The following is a 19,104-nucleotide window of genomic DNA, read 5'->3' on the forward strand; positions in this document are numbered from 1 at the left end:
TTGGTAAGTTGTTGGGATTTATTGTCAGCGAAAAGGGTATTGAAGTTGATCATGCCAAGGTCAAAGCAGTATAAGAAATGCATGCGCCCAGAACTCAAAAGAAAGTCAGAGGTTTTCTCCGTCGCTTGAATTATATCTCAAGATTCATGTCGCATATGACTGCCACATGTGCGCCAATATTCAAGCTTCTTCGGAAAGACCAGTCTTGTGATTGGACCAAAGATTACCATAAAGCTTTTGATAGTATCGAAGAGTATCGACTTGAGCCTTCAAATCTGTCTCCGCCGGTTGAGGGAAGACCCTTGATAATGTATTTGACTGTGCTTGATGAGAGTATGGGTCGTGTTCTTGGTCAGCAAGATGAATCTGGAAAGAAAGAGTATGCAATTTACTAGCTCAGTAATAAATTCACCGACTGTGAGACTCGGTATTCTATGCTTGAAAAGAGATGTTGCGTATTGGCTTGGGCTTCTAAGAGCCTGCGCTAGTATATGTTGAATCATACTACTTGGTTGATATCTAAAATGGATCCAATCAAGTACATCTTTGAGAATCTTGCTTTAACTGGGAGGATTTCTCGTTGGCAGATGTTGTTATTTGAGTATGATATTGAATACCTGTCCCAACCTGAAAAATACAGTGTGCGAAAAAACAACCGGCGAAAGAAAATGACAGAAGAGTCGCCACCGTGCGTTATTTATCCCAAAGGAGGGAAAGGAAACGCTCGAAGTAAACCTGAAAAGAGGAAAGGAAAAGACAAGGTCTCGCAACCAAATCTTGGGTTCGGGAGTCGGTTATGCGAAGGGAAGGTATTAGCACCCCTACGCATCCGTAGTACTCTACGGGATCCACTTTTGTAGTTCTTGTCTAAAGGGTGTGAGTTTATCTTGTGCTGTTTACTAAAAAAGGGGGTTAAATGAAAATGACTCGCGCGGATGTCGCATCCACTACATACGTATCTCATCTGAATATGAGAATCAGAGTTTTCGTAGCTCGGCTGACCTATGGGTTGGGGGATGTGTGCTCGCTAAGACATCGCGTCTTATGCCTACGTATCTCATCTGGAATGAGAATCAGAGCAAGCCGTAGTTCGGCTAACTACGGGGTTATGGATTGGGTTTTGGACGAACGACGTTACTACGCAATCTACCGGATGCTCGACCTTTGGAGACTTACTCACCTGTAGTAGAAGGAGTAAACATGTGTTTAGGAGAAGAAAAATCAATGAAGGGTTAGGGTTTAGGATGCTCATGCAAAAGGAGTCCTGGACGAAGGAACCTGTAAAAAAAATAAACACACAAAAACATTGCCTCCTATCGAGGTCTTCCAGCTAGGAAAGCAGTAAAATGCGGGAAAAATGTAAAAGTACCACGCGGATAAAGATCCGAAGTAACAGCAATTAGAGGAATGGGAAACCCAGGGATCCTTCCCAGTTAAACACCATCAAAGAAAGTGAGTCAGTACAGGTAATCGGAATGAAACCTCCAGGCGGTATCCCACAAATAAAGTGGAAAACCACGCAAGTTATCCCTGCAAAAGTCATGTGAGCCCTCACAAAAACTCAACAAACAAGTTAGAGACAAAAAAATATGGTAATCAAGGGTTGCCCCCAAATCAAAATGTAACCACATGAATCATGCCATTAAAATTCACAAAAAATACATGCATCAAAAGGGTATCAAATTCACCCATAATACCTCAAACATTCAGAGTATTCAAATTCAAAGCTCAAAGGTAATGGGAATAAGGGCAAACCTGATTGGAGAGCTTGATTGAAATTGAGTTGCACCCGTGAGGTTTACAAAACAATCTTTAGGGTTTATGTGAGGCAGAGGTGATTCTGTGCAGTTGAGTTCCCTTCAGGGTTTGGAGGCTGCTCTGAACTCCGTTAGCTCTTCTCTCATTATCTTTTTCCAGCCAGGGTAATAGGAATAGAATTATCCTTTTGTTTCACTGAAACCCTGAATTTATAACCTGATTTTTGTGGACCTGTGGGCTCAAATGAGAGAGGTCCAAGTCCAAGATTTTTTCTTTTATTTATTTATTTATTTTTTTTTCGTTTTTTCGTTTTTCGTTTTTTTTCTTCGTTTTTCTTCGTTTTTTTTCGTTTTTTTTTTCAAAACACATGGGCTTCGCCTAGCGAGTATGACAGCTCATGAACAAACCTTTGCTCCTTCAAGATTAACGTTTTGACTGACGAATAGACCCCTGTTGGAAGTAACTCAAGTCTTTCCCTTGTGTTGACTGATCATCTAAATAGAGCCCACAAAGTGTCCTGGATGATGTTCAAGCTTCTTGGATCCGATTCCGATTGCCATGACGAAATGCAAATGCTAAATGACCTAAAAAATGAATGCATGCATGAGGTGTAAAGCGTATGCTTCCAGGAAAAATGAAGGGTAAATTTTGGGGTATTACAGCTGCCCCTATTCAATCAACTGGAGACCTGAAAAGAAGATAGCAGCGGCTTTCGTGCTTTCGAGGTATCTAGGGATTGAATACAATAAAAGCCCGAAAATTTGCACTGAAGTGAAGTAAAGTAATAATGCCTGCCAGAATCGGCAAAGAGATGGTCTTGAAAGAAGAATCCGTCTGGTACGGTGAGAGTCAGTCTGAATACCGAAAAAGAATGTTAACCTGGATACCAAAATAAATGGTAACACAGAAATAACCATAGCCTGAATACCGCTCATCAGTCTGAATACTGCAAATGACTTCAATCTGAACATCGGGAGATATGAGATTATTAATATCGGTCTGAACACCGAAAGGCTGGCCTGAATGCCACAAGTTGCGTCAACCTGAACGTCGGAAACTTCTTCGATCTGAACATCAGAAAACTGGCCTGAACGCCACTTCGGTCTGAACACCGGAAACTTCATGCCTGTCGGCATCGGCAGAAATAGGGAACGATAATAGAGGCGGTGCATGGGCCAATGACACATGCTGGGGATAACAAAGGTAAGTCATGAACAATCTTCAGTCTGAGTACTGGAAACAACTTCTGGCTTATCACTTGGGATACCAAGAATGTTTTATGCTTACATGCGTATGTTTGAATTTTTCAATGGCGTAATGCTCCATGAAAATGGAAATGCTACGCGATTTGGGAGGATGCAATGCAATATGATTCTACATGTAGGGATGCGAAATGCTGGGTAGAATGCCAAGCTGAGGCAAGGGGATCTGCTGGGGAAATGATCACCATCTTCTGGACCCTGGCAAGGCTGCTGGAGATGCACAGCATAAAGAATTATGTGGGGAAATGACCCACCACACGGTGTTCTAGCAATGACGAAATACTGAGATTCTGACTGGGGAGAGAACGACACTGAAAACCTGTTGTTGGGGAAAGCGATAGTGGTTCTGGCAACCACGATCTGCGAGAGATGACTCAGCAAGGGAAGCAAACACCGATACGGTACCGAGGTTCTGCTTCAAGGAAAGAAACCATGGATCTGGCATTGGGATTATCGATCTGGCCTCGAACTCTGAGGAGCAGCCGCTTCTGCTGGGAAGATACAGTCTGACACTGTCAACTCCGCTGGGGTTATATAGTCTGACACTGTCAACTCTACTGGGGAGTGTATAATCTGAAACCACCGCTTGGGGGGAGGTACAGTGGTGAGAACCTGCTGGGGATTGAAGAATCCAACGCTCTGATCAGCTCTGCAGGGATAAGATACCGAATTCGTCTGTTGGCGAAAAACATTCACGATCATCTGCAGGGGATTTTAAGGAAATGCCCCGAGGGTACCTGTTCTGAATAGACGATCCAAAGCATTTAAAATTTACAACAATTTTAAATGTTTATTAAGCATGTACCTGTAAAGCTCTTATGTGTCATGATGCAATGTTTATCAAAAAATTCGGACGTCATTTTTGCAAACAAAACTGAAAAATGAAAATGAAAACAGAGATATACTGAATAACATGATTTTATTGATTGAACGGCTTCTGAATAGGCATTTACATCAGGAAGCAATCCCTGGAAAGAGGTAATCGCACAACAGATAAAAACAAACATTAATCTAATGGCAATGTGAAATGGATTTCTATTGGGTTCCAATTCTGCTATGACTTGCTCGTCTTCAAGATCCTCCAGATGATCAGCTTTCTGAAAGAGTGATTGGACTGTTTCCTATCCTTCAAAAGTTTCCAGTCATTGACACGAGATCAGATTCAGAACTAATCAGAACACAGTCATTCACTTAATCCCTAACTTTTGCCTGGATCGCCCTTTTCGGGTTTTCAATCCACCGGGATACCCATTTTTGCCTAAGTTGCCTTTTCAGGTTTTCAACTTACCGGGTGTACAATCTTTTCACTTTTAATCCCTAATTTTTTCCCGAACCTTTTTCATTTTCTTGGTTCGCCGGGATGCACATTTTTGCCTGGACTACTCTTTTTATTGTCCAACGGGTCTATTTCATGCGAAGTATTTTTTAACTGCGTCTGAATTCACCGGGGAAGTGAAGTTTTCACCATCCATCGTTGCAAGCATTAAGGCCCCACCATCAAAAACCTTGGTGACAATATACGCTCCATCATAGTTAGGAGTCCACTTGCCCCTGTGATCTGTCTAAGGAGGAAGGATCCTTTTCAACACCAAATCTCCGACCTGAAAGCATCGAGGATGCACTTTCTGATCAAAGGCTCTCTTCATCCGACTTTGATACAACTGCCCATGACAAATGGCTGCCATTCTCTTCTCTTCGATAAGACTCAACTCATTGAACCTTGTCCGAATCCATTCAGCTTCGTCTAACTTGACATCCAACAAGACTCTTAGAGAAGGAATCTCCACTTCAACAGGTAGAACTGCTTCCATACCATACACAAGGGAGTAAGGGGTTTCCCCGGTCAATGTAAGTACTGAAGTACAGTACCCATGCAAGGTGAAGGGTGGCATCTCATGCCAATCTCTGTACGTAACAACCATCTTCTACACAATCTTCTTTATGTTCTTATTTGCCGCCTCAACAGCACCTTTCATCTTAGGGCGGTAAGGGGAAGAATTGTGATGCTGAATGTTGAAGCTCTGGCACAACTCCTTCATCATTTTGTTGTTGAGATTAGAACCATTATCGGTAATGATTCTTTCGGGAATCCCATAGCGACAAATGATTTCTTTCTTGATGAATCGGGCAACCACATGTCTGGTGACATTCGCGAACGATGCTGCTTCGACCCACTTGGTGAAATAGTCAATGGCAACAAGGATGAAGCGGTGCCCATTGGAAGCGGTCGGCTCAATCTTTCCAATCACATCGATGCCCCACATAGCGAAAGGCCACGGCGAAGACATCACATTCAAAGGATTCGGCGGCACATGCACCTTATCAACATAAATCTGGAATTTATGGCACTTCCGAGCATATTTGAAACAATCAGATTCCATGGTCATCCAGTAATAACCTGCTCTCAACAATTTCTTAGCCATTGCATGTCCGCCGGCATGAGTACCGAAGGAGCCTTCATGAACTTCCTGCATTAACATGTCTGCTTCGTGTCTGTCCACTCATCTGAGCAAAACCATGTCGAAGTTCCTCTTATACAGAACATCGTCTTTGTTCAAGAAGAAACTGTCTGCCAATCTTCTCAAAGTTTTTCTATCATTGTTGGATGCCCCTGCAGGGTACTCTTGATTCTTCAGAAAGCACTTGATGTCGTGATACCAGGGCTTGTCATCAACTACCAGTTCAGCAGCAACACTACAACAAACAAGACCTTAGACAACGCTTTTTTTAGCCTTAGACAGCGCTTTAAAGCGCTGTCTAAACCTCCGCTGCTAAAGGTTTAGACAGCGCTTTTTTAAATCTTAAAAGCGCTGTCTAAGCCCCCCCCCCCTTAGACAGCGCTTTGGCCAAAAGCGCTGTCTAAGACCCTCCTATTTTAATTTTTTTAGGTATACCTTAGACAGCGCTTTTCAAAAAGCGCTGTCTAAGCCCCCCCCCCTTAGACAGCGCTTTGGCCAAAAGCGCTTTCTAAGACCCTCCTATTTTAATTTTTTTAGGTATACCTTAGACAGCGCTTTTCAAAAAGCGCTGTCTAAGCCCCCCCCCCCTTAGACAGCGCTTTTGCCTAAAGCGCTTTCTAATCCCCCCTTAGACAGCGCTTTTTACAACCATTCAATTTCTAAATATATTCGTTACATTTTCATTAAACTAAATTCATTCCACCATTTCCATACATACAAAATCACCACTACAATTACAACATTACGACTTTAGCCCAATTCATACATTCATTTCCCACACTCACATTACAATCCTAATTCAAAACACTTGGAATTCAAGTACAACAATAAAAATCCACTTGAAACTTGTCCTTAGCATACACCAACGCTCCACGACTTTCAAATGTCCAAAACTCCAATCGTAGTCAGATTCTATGAATCCAACCACAACTTGGTGGGAGAGGCGGACGAAGAGTTGCGAGTAGTATTGCGGTTGTGTATATTTCAAGTTGTCTAACAACTATCTGTGGTAACCCAAACTTGGCCTCTACCATTTCTCCCTGCTCAGTAGACCGAAGTGTGCCCTGCAATGCACCATGGGAAAATTTTACAACCGCGTCCCCTCTTAACCTTCGCATCAAGCAGAACATTTTTAGAAAGAAAAAAAATTAACAATGATAAAGCTAAATGTATAACCTACCATCACAGATCCGGGTGGCTGGGATTGAATAGCCAGATATGTAGGGCCACCACCCCGGCCAATACTGCCTCCACGGCCATGGAACAGTGTAACTTTAATACCGTAATCATTGCAAGCAGCAACAACATCCTCCTGAGCTTTGTAAAGTTCCCATGCAGCAGTGAAGCGTCCAGCATCTTTACCAGAATCAGAATATCCAACCATAACCTGCATATACAAATTTACAACACTATCAAATGAATTTCACATGATAACTGTAACATAAAATCAAATACACCTCGGATTAAAAAGGTACCTCTTGATGACCGTTGTGATTCTTAATGACGTGTTCGTGGTACCAGTCTATTGATAAAAGTTTCCGGATAACTGAACCAGCTTCTCTTAGGTCCTTCACGGTTTCAAATAGAGGGACAACCTGCAACCTGTTGTAAACACGTCATAAGATTCAAATATTCACAAAACAAACATAATAGACAAGTAATTTTTCATCTAAAGCACCATTTCGATCACACAAATTGAAAGATAAATAAGTTCGACTTAAGGTTTCCTACTTACGTTCCACCAGGACATGCTCTTCCCAACTCTCCAGTAGCAGCGAGCCGTGCATCGTTTTGTAAAAGCTCAACTGCAAGAACATCACTTGCCTGACAATCAAGAAAAAGTGGATAAAATTTCATTAATAATTAGATAGAAAAATGAAGGATCTGAGGATTGATTAATGATTTAGTACAAGTTGTAGCCATAAGCAATTAGTCATACACTTGAGGCCATAGAGATCACATAAGCTCCAAGTGAATCACTCCCTAGTTCAGCAGCAATTTGGAATGTATCCAAGACTTCTTTAACATCAGTCGGGACCTAAAAAAATCAAGATACCAATCAGAAATAGCAAGAACTTTGAATAGATCACAGGCCTCGGTAAATTAGAAATATCACAATGGTGGTAATATAACTGGTCAAGACTCGGTACATTGTATAAAAAGTGAAAACTCTTAACTGTCTCACCTCTATACTGACAGGAACTAGTGGCCTCTTCCCTTTCAGCTCTCTGGTTAAGAAATCTAATTTCTTTTCTTCATCCCATTCACTGTAAGTACCCATATCCAAATACGTTGTGATTGCATCAAGCGTGTCAGCATGTCTCCCTGATTCCTGTAATACAGATCGTTTCAGAACATAGTTGATTACTACAGAAATGATAAAAATCAAATACAAATCAGACCTGGCGCAAGTCAAGCTTCATTAGAACCATTCCAAAGGTAGCAACTCTACGAATGAGATCAGCAAGTCGACCATCAGCTAGCACCCCGGATCCGTATGATTGCTGAAGACACGGAAGGTTAAATAGCAATTGTGGAGTGTGGACAAACCATTCAGGAAAAAGAGGGAATGAGAAAGAGTACCAGAGATTCATAGCAGAGAAGCAGAGGTTCCAATAGCTGGTCAGCAGTTTCATAATAATCCAAAGGATCGTAGTCACATGCAACATCCTCAAGAAGAAGTTCTAACCGTCTACGGCTCCTCTCAAGCTGAACACACAAATTTCATGCATTTATTTGAATGGTGATTTTAAACTCAAATTGCGAGTTGCTATATCAAAACCGAAAATATGTGATTTCAAGTACTCATCACCGGAATCAATCTGAAGCAATACCTTATCCTTTACATTTCCCAAGACAACTCTATAAGGAGCAATTCCAGGAAGTTGAGGAAGCTGTGGCTCTAAAAGCTTCTGAAAACCGGACTTTCCTGTTTGGGATTCTGTCATTTTATTTAAATGCAGCTAATTGACCATGAAGTAAAAATGATAGACCTTCTTTAAAGCATTGCTGACTCGACGCAAATAATGAGGAACAACTTTCCAGAGTGATTGCTCCACTATATTCAAACCTTGGAAGATAAAAAAAATGTTATTATATGCCAAGTTGTTATTTTTCTTTTCACGTGAACTAGAAAACCTTGATACTCGAGAAAATACAGAAAATCCCATCAGTTGATGACAGCTGAAAACAAGACTAAGCATTACGCACTTGTAGTTTAGAGCAAGTTATTAGATAAAAGATAACTGAAGTATAAGCCCGTGCGTTTAAGGAATGAGTTTTTTCACATAATTTTTCTTTTCATAGAATCTCTAATCTAATACAAATTAAACTTATACCTCGAGTCCCGGGTGGCGAGGAGGATGGCTAACGCAGTCATCTGTGTGGCTGTTTTCCACTTCCCCAAGTTATTAACAGCAACGGCCTATTATACCAAGTTTCATGATATAAGCTCATAACTTTGTGCTAATACCAGCTAGTTAATTCAATTTCAAGTGTACAGAAGATGAAACAGACCTCTAAAAGCTTACTATTCTGGGAAGCAGCCCATTCCCTGACAGCAGACATGGTAATCTATAACATGAATAAAAAATTATAAGGTATCTGATTTGGTCACTAATGCAAAACCAGTAAATCAGGGCAAAGTATGATGTCTCAAAAGCATAATGAAAATACACGAGTATGGCTAATTTACCATATAAATATGGATCTCAGTGAGTCAGAGAATTAAGCTTTTGGGTAATTATATACTAATTATGCATCACCAACATGCCAAAGCAAAATACAATTACAGGTATATACACAAGATGGAAACAAAATGTCACCCCTAATTAAACTATTAGAGATTTCGCTCCCAGAGCACCGTAGATTAAAACAATAGATCATCAAATGCTTGAAAAATCTCCATTCCCACACACAAACTGATTATCTAACCCACCTTGGCTTCGGCCCAGTTCACTCAGTAGTATGAAAAATAACATCATTAGTAATTCTTATTCTTTGACTGTTACAGTGAACACCAGTTTAATTGTAAAGGTAAGTTGGTGTAGTAAGAGTTCGTTCATTAGTACACATAAACACGTTACAAACAAAACATCAAAGAACAAAATATGAAAAATGGAACAAAATAAAGAAATATAATAATACAAAACAATTAAGATGCATGAATTTAGTGATACATGAAGAAGGACCCTCACACAGTTCCCAGTGATGTAAAGAAGAGCTTATTAGTAAAGCATGCATTAGAAGTCAGATAAGCATTCATTACCTCTCTGCCAATGATGGCAATGGCAGGTATAGGTAGTAACTAGGGTGCTTGTGCAAACAAACCAACATCCAAAGGTCTAGTACATAATAAAACCAATCTGGCAGCAACCATAAGCTGCATTGAGTAGAACACATGCATGTTTAACATTATTAGTTTCAATACAAATTTTCTACTTTTAGATTCATTAACATGTGCCTTTCGGTATGCAATTGCAATTGCATCAAAAGTTAAGAATTGGAAGAAATACCTTATCAGCTACAGGATCTAAGAATGCACCAAATGAAGATTTTAAATTCATCTGCATTGCAAGCAACAAATTTAGTAAAAGAAAAAAGTGATAGAAGAAAAATATAGGGTTAGTTAGTGGTGTTTGAAATGAATTGAATAACCTTGCGAGCAATGTAACCATCAAGCCAATCTGTAACAGAAGCAGCAATGAAGATTGTGGTAGTAGCTACTGTTCCTTGCCAACCATCCAAATAGAAAGCTACACAGAACACAATTATATACAAAAATAGATAAAATTGAAAATGAAAATGTTGCAGTGAGCGGAATAGGGGAAACACTTACTGGCAACAAGAAGCGGCACGGCGGCGACACGGCCAAGAGTGAGAATGGTGGGTAGAGTGAGCAATTTGGAAGATTGTGGTTGTTCTTGTTCTTGTTCTGGTTCTGGCTGTGGTGGAACGGTAGAAACTAGGGCTTTTCCAGAAAGCCCCAAATTGGCGGAGAAAGAGGGGGTTTATTGGAAATTGGGAATTTAGTTGCGGAGGAGGTGTATCTGAAGCGTTTGTGTTGGTGGAAGTTTCTGGAGGTGAAGGAGTTTGAGAATGAGAGGAAGAGGGGTTTGACGGCGGCGGTGGCGGCGGTTGAAAACAAATTGTTTGTTTTAATACAAATACAAAAGAGAGAAAGAGAAAATAAAATGTGGTTTAAACTGAAAGACTTTAAACAGCGCTTTCTCAAAAGCGCTGACTAAGGTCTATATTTAAAAGCGCTTTCTAAAAGCGCTGTCTAAGGGGGGGTCTTAGACAGCGCTTTCTAAAAGCGTTGTCTAAGACCCCCCCTTAGACAGCGCTTTCATTATTTTTTTAGAACATTTTCCGTGTTTTATTTTTATCTTAACCTTAGACAGCGCTTTCTTTTAAAAGCGCTGTCTAAGATGCGCTGTTAAAAAACCTTTTTGGCGTAGTGCAAACACATACGCGGCCCTATCAAGGCGCATCACGTCGATCTTGGGAGCATGGTTCCAACGAATCACCGTGATCATGGAGGATAGAGTAGCAAGAGCATCTGCCATCTGGTTCTTCTCACGAGGTATATGGTACAACTTTACTGTTGTGAAGAAAGTCAACAGTCTTCTCGTGTAATCTCTGTAGGGGACCACAGTAGGCTGGAGAGTGTTCCAATCACCATTCACTTGATTGATTACCAGAGCTGAATCTCCGAAGATGTCCAAAGTCTTGATTCTCAAATAAATGGCTTGCTCAATACCCAAGATACAGGCTTCATACTCAGCTTCATTATTGGTGCACTCGAAAGTCAGACGAGCGGTGAAAGGCATGTGGGCACCTTTCAGAGTTGTAATGACAGCACCAATTCCACTTCCTCTGGCGTTGACGGCCCCATCAAACATTAAAGTCCACTTTTCGTCTGGATCAGGTCCCTCTTCAACAACTGGCTCTTCACAGTCTTTCATCTTGAGGTACATGATGTCTTCATCTGGAAAATCAAACTTCATCGGCTCATAATCTTCAACCGGCTGTTGAGCAAGGTAGTCTGACAGAATACTCCCCTTGATGGCTTTCTGGGAAGTATACTAGATGTCGTACTCTGTCAGTACCATTTGCCAACGAGCAACTCTTCCGGTGAGAGCTGGCTTCTCAAATATATACTTGACTGGATCCATTTTGGAGATCAGTAAGGTTGTGTGAGACAGCATGTATTGTCTCAATCGCTTCACAGCCCATGCAAGTGCACAACATGTTTTTTCAAGCATTGAGTATCTCGACTCGCAATCTGTGAATTTCTTACTCAGGTAGTAGATGGCATGCTCTTTCCAACCTGTCTCGTCATGTTGACCGAGAACACAACCCATGGAATTGTCTAGTACTGTCAAATACATAATCAACGGTCTCTCTGGGACCGGAGGCACAAGGATAGGAGGTTTCTGCAAATACTCTTTTATCTTCTCGAACGCCCTTTGAAAATCATCATTCCACCTGATAGCTTGATCTTTTCTCAACAATTTGAATATTGGCTCACACGTGGCTGTTAGGTGAGAGATGAACCTTGCAATGTAGTTCAACCTCCCTAAGAAACCACGGACTTGTTTCTCTGTTCTTGGCTCAGGCATTTCCTGTATCGCTTTCACTTTGGCCGGATCCACCTCAATCCCTTTTCCGCTAACAACAAAACCCAGTAGTTTTCCAGATCTCACCCCAAAAGTACACTTGTTCGGATTAAGCCTCAGCTTGAATTTCCTCAAACGCTCAAATAGTTTCTGCAAATTCACAAAATGTTCTTCTTCTGTCTGAGATTTGGCAATCATATCATCAACATAAACCTCGATTTCATGATGAATCATATCATGGAACAGAGTCACCATCACTCGCTGATATGTTGCTCCGACATTTTTCAGACCAAACGGCATTACCTTGTAGCAGAAGGTGCCCCATGGGGTTATGAATGTTATCTTCTCCATGTCTTCTGGTGCCATCTTAATTTGATTATAGCCAGAAAAACCATCCATGAAGGAGAATACCGAGAACTGAGCCGTGTTATCCACCAAAATGTCAATGTGAGGTAAGGGGAAATCATCTTTAGGACTAGCCCTGTTCAGATCCCGGTAGTCAACACACATTTGTACCTTTCCATCCTTCTTAGGTGCCGAAACGATATTTGCAACCCATGGCGGATAATTTGTGACTGCTAGAAACCCTGCATCTAACTGTTTTTGCACTTCTTCCTTTATCTTGACAGCCATCTCTGGTCTTGTTCTTCTGAGCTTCTGCTTGACCGAAGGACAACCTTCTTTGAGCGGCAAGCGATGTACCACGATGTCTGTGTCAAGCCCTGGCATGTCCTGATAAGACCAAGCGAAGATGTCAACATACTCTTGCAGCAATTCAATCAACCCCTTTTTCACATTGTCTTCTAAAGCAGCCCCTATCTTGATTTCTCTCTTGGCGTCCTCGGTGTCGAGATTAATCACTTCAACAGACTCTTGATGCGGTTGAATGACCCTTTCCTCTTGTTTTAATAACCTGGTAAGTTCTTCAGGGAGTTCACAGTCTTCATCACCCTCTTCTTCAGCTTGAAAGATTGGATTTTCAAAGTCGAAGCGAGCCATAGCAGAACCGTTATCAATAGGATCCGGTGATGTGCATCTGCATGAGTGATGGTATGTGCTTATGAGTGTGAAAAAAAGAAGAAGTGGAAACTAAACAAAACATTGCCATTTTTTTTTGAAAAACTGCAAAAATAGAAAGACAGGGAACGAGATATTTGAATGCAAAAATACGTCCTTTATTTATGACAAAAAATGCAAGTGTCACATAGATGAGCCCTACAATGAGTCATTACGCCCTGGCGGAACGTAAGACTTGGATATGCATGAATAAACAAAGAAAATTACTCCTCCAGACAAGTGGCTTGGACAATCTCCTCAGAAGACCAATTGTTGAGAACTTCACCCGGGATCCTCGGACGCACCCAGTTATCGATGTCGCAATCACTATCCCCATCTTCATTGTTGACCGCAGAGACTAATTTGACTTCTCCTTCAACCATGTTAACATTGGCTCCACCATGCTGGGGCATGGGATTGTTGACGACATTAGGAGCTGGTGCAAAGTTAATGGCCTTCGAATCAATGAGGTCCTGAACTACGTGCTTAAAAGCTTTGCAGTTCTCAATATTGTGGCCAGGTGCCCCAGAGTGGAAGCTACACCTAGCGTTGGCGTCGTAACCCACCGGAAGCCTACCAACGGGAGGAGCCAGAATGCGCAACTGCACAAGTTGTAGTTGTTGAAGACTAGAAAGCAACTGGGCGTACGACATTGGAAGAGTGTCGAAACGCCGGTCCATCGTCCTTGGCCTCGGTTGATAGGCGGGTCTGTTACCCGGTTGTTATGGTTGGTATTGAGCTGGTTGACGCTGTGGTTGTTGTTATTGTAGTAGTGCTGCAGCTGGAATGGTCACAGCCGCAACATACGGTTGCTGATGATAGTTCTGAAAGTTATTCCTCTGGTTATCCCTGTTCTGATAAGAAGATATGGCACTTGCATCCCCTTCTCTCCTCTTCTGTCCCTGAATGAACGACTTCTTCACCCCTGAAGAAGATCCATCTCCGCTCTGGGTCTTGTATGTCTTCAGGTAATTCTCCACCCTCTCTCCGGTAGAGACTACATCAGCAAAATTGGAGGCATTGCAACCCACCAGGCGCTCCAAATAAGGTCCTGGCAGAGTGTTCATGAACATGTTAGCCATTTCCTTCTCCAACATAGGAGGTTGAACACAGGAAGCTGTTTCTCTCCAGCGTTGAGCGTATTCTCTGAAGCACTCATTGCTTTTAAGAGACAGATTTTGAAGTTGAGTTCTGTCCGGAGCCATGTCTGCATTATACTGATACTGCTTCACGAAAGCCTCAGCCAAATCCCTCCAGCAACGGATGTGGGCTCTGTCCAGCCTCATATACCATTCCAGGGATGCCCCAGCTAGGCTGTCCTGGAAAAAGTACATAAGCAACTTTTCGTCATTGGAGTATGCAACCATTTTACGGAAATAGGCTTGCACATGGGTCTTCGGGCAAGAGTTACCACTGTATTTGTCAAATATCGGGACCTTGAATTTCGGTGGCACTCTCACACCTGGGACCAGCCCCAAGTCAGCAACATCTACTCCTAGAGGATTCTGTCTTTCCACTGCCTTCAACCTCTCTTCCAATCTTCTAAACATGGGGTCCACACCATGACCCATACCAAAGTCTTCCTGCAGCAGGGGGAACTGATCGTCCTGATCATCATGAACGGTCTGTTGACCGGAGGTGACATGTAGGATTGGGATAGGCCCCGGTCCATTGGGTTCATTAGCCTCTCCAGCTGGAGGATCAGTCACCATCTCTGGTTGAGCAGGGGGATTCCTCTGTATCATCTGCCTGAGCTCTTGCTGTCCCTAAGCCACCCCTTGAACCACATCCATGAATTGATTCATGCGGATTTTCATCTCGGCGAACTCTGCCCGTAGGCTCTCCATTACTCTCTGTTTGTTTCTGCGGGTACCGTACTGGTGAATGCCTGTGTCAGCTATCCTGCTGATGGAACACTAAACAAACTGAGAACACTGTGGCGGTACCTGTTATGCAAGACATGCTAATAAATATGTAAATGCAATGACATGTTTATCAATTCCAAAGGTAATCTACCCCTTTGATCCCAGTCTCTCAATAGATAAACGATGTAAAAAAAAAGACTAAGCCGTTGATGAGAACCAAGAAAAATCCGACTAGAATCAAGTAGAAGATATAAACCCCACAGAAATGGATAAACATGTGTGAATGATTATGAATGCAAAATGATGTGATGCAAAATGATGTGAATGCAGTGCAGTGGCATGGGAATCAGGATCGCTGTATCTGCTTGAACATCTGTCAGGTTGCACTGTCTGGAGAGAAATTAAGAGCACACCAAACAAAGGTCATGGGATGGATCATGTTATCCTTAATATCAACCACCCATTTTGGTGGATTATGGTTTACACCTTATCAACACCCAAGTTTCATTGATATTAAGGATACCTGATCGGATCAACCATGAATCAAGGGTTTGTTGCAAGTCACGAACATGGAGTTTAGGTTAAGAACCACCCAAAAGGAGTGTACTAAGGTTTAAACCTGCCAAACATGTTCTACAAAAGGTTCCCATAGTCATAATCCCATCTTTCGGATATTATCGGAGGAACGACTACTCGTATTCCAAAAATATTCTCAAGAGAGACTCTTATGAGTGTAGTATCGCGTAACAATCGTATCAAATCTTACACTTGAACGACTTTCGCACTACGTCCTACGAATAGGCCAAGATGGGTTTGGTAAACTAAGGTCCTCGGCTTCTAAGGTCTATATTGGAAAAAGTAATGTCTAACCACAACTTACTTGTGTGACATTATTGATCTCAACTTGCTAAGGAATAACTCCACACAAGTCGACAAGACTATGCCATTCTCCTATCTTAAGTGCACTCGAGTTCGGGTATAGAACTCATCTCACAAAGATCACCAAGCAGCCATAGCCAGCCAACAGATACAGCAATGATATGTACACAATGCAATAAGGTAAAGCAGGTAAATAACTGTACAAAAGCATGAACACCCAATAAACAAACAAACTACAAAAGCTAGGAGGGACTCGCTTAGGGAAACCGGGTCCCCAGCAGAGTCGCCAGCTGTCGCAACCTGAAAAATACAGTGTGCGAAAAAACAACCGGCGAAAGAAAATGATAGAAGAGTCGCCACCGTGCGTTATTTATCCCAAAGGAGGGAAAGGAAACGCTCGAAGTAAACCTGAAAAGAGGAAAGGAAAAGACAAGGTCTCGCAACCAAATTTTGGGTTCGGGAGTCGGTTATGCGAAGGGAAGGTATTAGCACCCCTACGTATCCGTAGTACTCTACGGGATCCACTTTTGTAGTTCTTGTCTAAAGAGTGTGAGTTTATCTTGTGTTGTTTACTAAAAAAGGGGGTTAAATGAAAATGACTCGCGTGGATGTCGCATCCACTGCATACGTATCTCATATGAATATGAGAATCAGAGTCTTCGTAGCTTGGCTGACCTATGGGTTGGGGGATGTGTGCTCGCTTAGACATCGCGTCTTATGCCTACGTATCTCATCTGGAATGAGAATCATAGCAAGCCGTAGTTCGGCTAACTACGGGGTTATGGATTGGGTTTTGGACGAACGACGTTACTACGCAATCTACCGGATGCTCGACCTTTGGAGACTTACTCACCTGTAGTAGAAGGAGTAAACGTGTGTTTAGGAGAAGAAAAATCAATGAAGGGTTAGGGTTTGGGATGCTCATGCAAAAGGAGTCCTGGACAAAGGAACCTGTAAAAAAACCAAACACACAAAAACATTGCCTCCTATCGAGGTCTTCCAGCTAGGAAAGCAGTAAAATGCGGGAAAAATGTAAAAGTACCACGCGGATAAAGATCCGAAGTAATAGCAATTAGAGGAATGGGAAACCCAAGGTTCCTTCCCAGCTAAACACCATCAAAGAAAGTGAGTCAGTACAGGTAATCGGAATGAAACCTCCAGGCGGTATCCCACAAATAAAGTGGAAAACCACGCAAGTTATCCCTGCAAAAGTCATGTGAGCCCTCACAAAAACTCAACAAACAGGTTAGAGACAAAAAAATAGGGTAATCAAGGGTTGCCCCCAAATCAAAATGTAACCACATGAATCATGCCACTAAAACTCGCAAAAAAGACATGCATCAAAAGGGTATCAAATTCACCCATAATACCTCAAACATTCGGAGTATTCAAATTCAAAGCTCAAAGGTAATGGGAATAAGGGCAAACCTGATTGGAGAGCTTGATTGAAATTGAGTTGCATCCGTGAGGTTTACAAAACAATCTTTAGGGTTTATGTGAGGCAGAGGTGATTATGTGCAGTTGAGTTCCCTTCAGGGTTTGGAGGCTGCTCTGAACTCCGTTAGCTCTTCTCTCACTATCTTTTTCCAGCCCGGGTAATAGGAATAGAATTATCCTTTTGTTTCACTGAAACTCTGAATTTATAACCTGATTTTTGTGGACCTGTGGGCTCAAATGAGAGAGGTCCAAGTCCAAGATTTTTTCTTTTATTTATTTATTTATTTATTATTATTTTTTTTTCGTTTTTTTTTTTCGTTTTTTTTTCAAAACACGTGGGCTTCGCCTAGCGAGCATGATAGCTCATGAACAAACCTTTTCTCCTTCAAGATTAACGTTTTGACTGACGAATAGACCCCTGTTGGAAGTAACTCAAGTATTTCCCTTGTGTTGACTGATCTTCTAAATAGAGCCCACAAAGTGTCCTGGATGATGTTCAAGCTTCTTGGATCCGATTCCGATTGCCATGATGAAATGCAAATGCTAAATGACCTAAAAAATGAATGCATGCATGAGGTGTAAAGCGTATGCTTCCAGGAAAAATGAAGGGTAAATTTTGGGGTATTACAATACCAATCTCAAAAAGCAATTAAAGGTAGTGTCTTGGCTGACCATGTGGCTCACTAACCGATTAAAGATTACCAGTCAGTGCAGTATGATTTTCCTGATGAAGAGATTTTGTACTTGAAGATGAAAGATTATGATGAACCATTGCTTGAAGAAGGGCCAGAGCCTGGTTGTCGTTGGGGCATGGTATTTGATAGAGATGTTAATTCATATGGTAATGGCATTGGGGAAGTGATTATTACTCCTCAAGGCACTCATTTTCCGTTTACAGCTAGATTGACCTTCTAGTGTACAAATAATATGGCTTAGTATGAAGCTTGTGTAGCGGGGTATTCGTTACCATTAGAGATATTGACTAAATCCAAGGTAAATCATACAAGTCGAGTCGCCACCGCACTTCTATTTATCCAAAGGAATGGTTAGAAAGCGAACAAAAACCTAAAAGTTTTATCGAATCAAAAACTAGTAAAAGAGAATCAGAGATCTGGGTAAGGGGGTTGGTTATGCAATGGGAAGGTGTTAGGCACCCAAAACATCCTAGGTACTCCTAGGGAGCCCTTTTCATACTTGTTGTAAGGTTGTTATTTTGTAAAAAAATTGTTTGTGCAAACATGATTGAAGAGATGAGAAGAGAATATACAAGTTATTTACATTTTTGTGTTTGGATGGATAAACCCATTGCCTACGTACCATCTTATAAAAAGATTAGGATCAAAACCTCGTAGTTCGGGGTAAAAACCTCAAAAATGGGTTGGTGAATTGATTGGTCCAAAAGCCTTAAGGTCTTTTGTTATCCAAGGGAGGAAACTCAACAAAACCACAAATCCACCATGTGAGGATAGCTTCAACATGCTAGTGAGGGGTTAACCCTATAATAAGCATGGAAGGCTCATTGTCCATCACTAAGGATATAGGTGAGTATTACATCTACCATAAGGATAACTCAAACCTAATAGCTAAAGGTTATGAAAAAGTTTTGATTAAGAGGGTGGCCATTGAAACCACAAAAGACATTTGAATGGGTTATATTTACCAATGAAAAGTATGTACAAAATATAGTCAAAGTTGACTTAGAGATTCAATTCAAAATGAGTATTAAGAAAAGAAAATTTGAAAATCAAAAGCATAAGACTTAGGTTTC

At 41.6% G+C, this 19,104-nt stretch overlaps 1 pseudogene; it reads right to left on the reverse strand.

Moving 5' to 3' along the window:
• Nucleotides 1-6,265: 6,265 nt before the first annotated feature.
• On the reverse strand, nucleotides 6,266-10,616 carry LOC127137144 (CDP-diacylglycerol--glycerol-3-phosphate 3-phosphatidyltransferase 2-like; annotated as a pseudogene).
• Nucleotides 10,617-19,104: the final 8,488 nt, after the last annotated feature.

Source organism: Lathyrus oleraceus, chromosome 4 (genome assembly GCF_024323335.1).
Source record: "Lathyrus oleraceus cultivar Zhongwan6 chromosome 4, CAAS_Psat_ZW6_1.0, whole genome shotgun sequence".
NCBI lineage: Eukaryota > Viridiplantae > Streptophyta > Magnoliopsida > Fabales > Fabaceae > Lathyrus > Lathyrus oleraceus.